Source organism: Zonotrichia albicollis, chromosome 7 (assembly GCF_047830755.1).
Source record: "Zonotrichia albicollis isolate bZonAlb1 chromosome 7, bZonAlb1.hap1, whole genome shotgun sequence".
In the NCBI taxonomy this organism is placed as follows: Eukaryota; Metazoa; Chordata; class Aves; order Passeriformes; family Passerellidae; genus Zonotrichia; species Zonotrichia albicollis.
Window position 1 is genome coordinate 4,256,053 of NC_133825.1, and position 5,745 is coordinate 4,261,797.

A 5,745-nucleotide genomic window follows, 5' to 3' on the forward strand; every position below is an offset into this window, starting at 1 on the left:
CAGGGCCCTGTGGGCTCTCATACCCACAACTGCAACTCTTGCTAAATGCCTGGGGAAAACTTCATCAGGCAGTGCCACAGCTGTCCCCCTGTCCGTCTGACTCTCCTGCCCTTTCTCCTGCCTTTCCCACCTTCTTCTATCTCTCCATCCATCTTTGCCGTGGGACCCCTTCCCCATCCCAAGGGCACATGGCCAAGCCCTCTCAGGACACACTGGAGCCTTGCTCTCCCCCTCTGCCCTTTCCCCACCATGGGCACCCCGTGCAGCCGCTCCCAGGTTTCGGGACGTGTCTCCCACGGAGGGAGCCCAGCAGGACAGCTCAGTACCTGAGTGCCCTGAGCCTGCTGGGGACAATTCCTCTGGGCTGTGCCCGGCTTGTCCGGGCTGTGCCCGCAGTGCCAAGCAGCAGAGAGGGCAGCTCAAGCCTCAGCAGGGCTCAGGCCCAGAGGCACAGCAATTACCTCCTGTGGCTGTGCCTGGCATCGCCTCCCTTTCCGCAGCAGAGGCTGCCAATGATCCACTGCTTCCTCCAGGAAACTGAGCCTTCATCACAGCCTCTCCATCTGCTTCTGGAGAAAGGATGAGGTACAGCTGGGTCAGGTGGGGCTGTTCCCCATTGAGGATGGGGCATCTTCAGGAGGCAATGCTTGTCACAGACATGATTAAGAATCAGGAAATCCCTATAAAATTTTTGGTTAGGCAAAGGCCCTCTCTACTCCAAACAGCTGCCCCTTCTGATTTGACTGGCGACAGGGAAATCCCAGGGGACCTGAAGTCCGTGCTGCTGTTTGGGCTGTGTGGCAGCTGATGCGCAATGCCTTCCTGCAGAGGCTGGGGAGAAGCTGCAGCCAGGCCAGCCTGGCAAACAGCCCTGCATGGCGTGGAAGCAGCAGCGGGGCAGCGAGGCTGCCATGGATCCCTTCCCGCTGTGCCGGGCACAGCATGTCCAGATGTGCAGCCAAAGCCCCCGGCTGCTGAGCCCCAGGACAGGGCTGAGGGAAATGCACCCACCTTGTCCTGCCTGCTGCATTTCCTTTGTCCTTTGCCTCATGTATTCAGATGGCTCATGAGCTTTCTTCTGTCCTGTAGATTTGTACTTTCCTGTTGGAGGACCTTCGAAAAACATGGTTTGATTTCCTATGAATGGATACCACGAAAGCAGAACTCAGCCTGTGGGGTCAGCAGGGACACACTACTCACCTCTGCGATGGGAGCCCTGCTTCGGTGAAGGAACCAGCAAAGGAACAGGAAAAGTCCTCCCTGCAGAGACATCTGTAACACAAAAGCCACAGAAGCTTCTGTAACCAGGTTCCTGCCAGGTTGTCAACAATTATTCCTTGGTGGGAGAGTGTAAACATACCTGCAGGAGGTTCCAAAGGCTTCAAAGCTTTATGCCCCCCATCTAATGGAGAAGCCTTTCCAGACAACTCATCTAAAGCGGAGCACAGATGAGAACATTTTTCAGGGCATGCAGAGATCCCCGTCTGCCCCTGGGAAATGGGCACTGCAAGGGGGTCGGGTATGGCTGTAGGAGCCAGATGTCAATGGACAAGACCAAAGCTGCACAGGGGCCTGGGGAGATCTGGGCAGGCTCCTGGTCACTCTACACTCTCTTTCCATGCCCTGTGCAACACCCTTGGTGGGGCAGCTGAAGCAGCTCAGGGCCCTGTGGGCTCTCATACCCACAACTGCAACTCTTGCTAAATGCCTGGGGAAAACTTCATCAGGCAGTGCCACAGCTGTCCCCCTGTCCGTCTGACTCTCCTGCCCTTTCTCCTGCCTTTCCCACCTTCTTCTATCTCTCCATCCATCTTTGCCGTGGGACCCCTTCCCCATCCCAAGGGCACATGGCCAAGCCCTCTCAGGACACACTGGAGCCTTGCTCTCCCCCTCTGCCCTTTCCCCACCATGGGCACCCCGTGCAGCCGCTCCCAGGTTTCGGGACGTGTCTCCCACGGAGGGAGCCCAGCAGGACAGCTCAGTACCTGAGTGCCCTGAGCCTGCTGGGGACAATTCCTCTGGGCTGTGCCCGGCTTGTCCGGGCTGTGCCCGCAGTGCCAAGCAGCAGAGAGGGCAGCTCAAGCCTCAGCAGGGCTCAGGCCCAGAGGCACAGCAATTACCTCCTGTGGCTGTGCCTGGCATCTCCTCCCTTCCTGGAGCAGAGGCTTCCAATGAGCCACTGCTTCCTCCGGGAAATGCACAGCCTTCCTTCCCCACAGCCTCTCCATCTGCTTCTGGAGAAAGGATGAGGTACAGCAAGGTCAGGTGGGGCTGTTCCCCATTGAGGATGGAGCATCTTCAGGAGCAAATGCTTGTCACAGACATGGTTAAGAATCAGGAAATCCCTATAAAATTTTTGGCTAGGCCAGGGCCCTCTCTACTCCAAACAGATGCCCCATCTGATTTGCCTGGAGATGGGAAATTGCAGGGGATCTGAGGTGCGTTGTGCAGTTTGGGCTGCCTGTCAGCTGATGCCACATTCAATCCTGCAGTGGCTGGGGGGAAGCTGCAGCCAGGCCAGGCTGGCAAACAGCCCTGCATGGCGTGGAAGCAGCAGCGGGGCAGCGAGGCTGCCATGGATCCCTTCCCGCTGTGCCGGGTACGGCATGTCCAGATGTGCAGCCAAAGCCCCCGGCTGCTGAGCCCGAGGACAAGGCTGAGGGAAATGCACCCACCTTGTCCTGCCTGCTGCATTTCCTTTGTCCTTTGCCTCATGTGTTCAGATGACTCATGGGCTTTCTTCTGTCCTGCAGCTTTGTTCTTTCCTTTTAGAGGACCTTAGTAAAACATGTTTCCTTTTCCCATTAATGGATCCCACAAAAGCAGAACTCAGCCTGTGGGGTCAGCAGGGACACACTACTCACCCCTGAGATGGGAGCCAGGCTTCTGTGTAGGAACGAGGGAAGGATGAGGAAAAGTCCTCCCTGCAGGCACGTCTGTAAGACAACAACCACAGAAGCTTCTGCCGCCTCTACTCAGCTCCACGGGCACCACGGAGCTGCAGGAGCGGTGTGGGGATCGCACAGGGCGAGGGCACACACGTGCATGGCTCTGTCCTGGCACCTGCAGCGATGCCCCCCTGGCCGAGCTTTGGGCTCTGAGCTGGCAGCTCTCCCAGGGGAAAGGCCTTGACCTACCCTCACCATCTCCCAGAGGCTCAGTTGTGGACATGGGTTGGGAAGCCAGATCACTTTCACCAAGAGGTTCAGCTGCAAAGAAAGGCAGGACAGAACATCACCCGTGGCACTGTAGGAGTCCCTCAGGGTGTGGAAGACTCAGCCCCGGGGCACAACCGTGGGCCCGCCCCTTTCCCTCTCTGCTCTTCTCTGTGACTGCACAGACTGCATGGAAGGACACATTGACATTGCACACGGGAGGAGGATGGACAGCTAAATGCTCCTTCCTCCCACTGACAGTGATCCTGTGGGATCACTCAGGGCTGCAGAAAGGAGCAGGGCAATGTTTACAGAACCCTTCTGCCCTGACTTAACCTCTAACGAAAATGGCAGATGAACGAGCTCTTGCCACTTGGATAGTGATTAATATGTCACTTGAAAGGGAAATTCAGAACTTGCCTCCAGCATTCTTCAAGATATTCCGAATATCATTCAACAACAATTCCAAATAATCAAAGTCGCGATCCAAATCTAGAAGGGAGCAAAGACCAGACCCATTTCCATGATGCGCTGGCATCCCCTTCTGCCTCCGGGAAATGGGCACTGCAAAGGGGTCAGGAAAGTCCGTGGGGGCCAGATGTGAATGCACAAGGCCAAAGCTGCACAGGGGCCTGGGCAGCTCTGGGCTGGCTCCTGGTCACTCTCCACCCTCTTTGCAGGCCCTGTGACACATCCCGGGAGAGGCAACAGGGGCAGCACAGGGCCCATGGGAGCTCTCTCCCTCCCCCAGAAGAAACCCGCCCTAAATACCCTGGGGAAAACCATCCCTGGCGCTTCCCGGGGAGCAGGGAGCGCTGTCCCAGGAAAGGGGAGCCAGACTGCCGGCTCACCTGCTCGCCACGCTTGCAGCGGAGCAGCCTGGGCAGCTCTGGCAGGCAGGGCCACGGCCAGGAGGAGCAGGAGGAAGAGGCGCAGAGCAAGGGCCATGGTGCCTTGCCCTCTGCCAGTCCTGCAGCTCTTGCTGCCACCGCTGTCCTGACACCGTTGTCCCAATGTCAGCACCACTGCTGCCACCACCGCTGCTGCTGCCGCAACAGTTGTGCTCAAGCACTGACTGCTCGCTCCTTGTGCTGCTGTGCAACCACCGGGTCTGGAACCTCTGTGACCTCAGAGCCAACTGTGACCTCAGCCTGCTGTGACCCCTGAGCCTGCTGTGACCTCATGGCCTCAGCTGTACCCCCAATGTGGACCCTCAAGTGTAGCAATGGACTGCCTTGGTTGTAAATATTTTGCTTCATCAAAGGGCCACTGCTCAGCAAAGCTTTGTTCTGCCTGCTGACATTTCTGGTCAGGCTGTGTCCCTGGAGATGGTCCAGGCCCAGATGATGCCAGGGAAGGAAATGTGCCCTCAGCCCAGGGACGCTCAGCATGGGCTCCCCCAGCCCTCGGGACCCCGCCGCTGGTCACAGCAGCCCCTGCCTGGCTCCTGCCTGCCCACACCGTGGGCATCCATGGCTGCTCCTGGGCACGGAGCTGAACCAGTGTTGCTGCCAGGTGGGCTTTGCTGCTGCTGCCACCCGGACATTGGGGTGACAGCTCCATCTCTTTATTGCAACAGAAATGCTGGGCCAAGTTCTGCCCACCTTCAGTAGGGGCCAGAGATCAGGGCCAGTGCCTTCAGGGGGAGAGGACCTTGTTTGGGTGGTGGCAGCACCTGCACAGCAACAAGTTGGTAAAGCAGCTGTGGCAGGGGCATCGGGCATGGGCATGGCAATGGGGAATGTCTGGTACAGGTGTCCCAGAGTGAGGCGTTTGGCCGCTCCTGTGAAGCTGCAGATGGACGCCTGTTGAGACAGGAGGTTGCTGAGCTCCCAGTTGCACCTGGCACGCAGAGACCCTCCTGCCCAGCAGGAGATTCCCGCTGTGCTCAAAGTTTGCCTCTGAAGACTGAGAGGTGAGCTTCTCAGAAATCCCAGGAAATATCAGGGAAAAGGTTTTAGGTTGGTTGTTGTCGCTTGGTAAAATGTCCAGTGGGAAAAGAGCCTCTCCAGTATGCTGGGTGCCTTGTGATGACTTAGTTCTTCTTAGAGTAAAGATCACCAATTAAATTCAGTTTTATTTTTTATTCTACAAGTAATAAAGTGTTCTACCTTTTTCAGAATTCTATAACTACTTTGAAAAATCCTGAACTCCTGTGGGAAAAGGGAAGAAATATATGGGGATTTTTTTCTACAAAAACTGTTTCTGAATATTTTGAATAATTTCTGCTATGTAAAAATGTGAAATGAAGACAAAATAGAGTCGCTTTTTCTCAGGAGCCCCGTGCCCAGCTGCTGTCTGCCCAGCCCTGGCTGTGCCCAGACAAGCAGCTCCGCCAGCATTGGTGGTAGCACCCAGACACCTGAGCGGAAGGCCAACGATGTTGGTGGACTCAGGCCCTTCCCTGGTAGGAGGGCTGCACCTCCTGGCCTGGCTGGACACCAGGGCCAGCACCTTTGGGGACAGAGGGTCCTGTTCTGGGTGGTGAAGGCAACAGCATGTCCCCAGCAACAAGCTGGTAATGCAGCTGTGGGGAAGGGACAATGGACACTGGCACGGAGATGCAAGATGACAAGTCCAGTTGATTTTA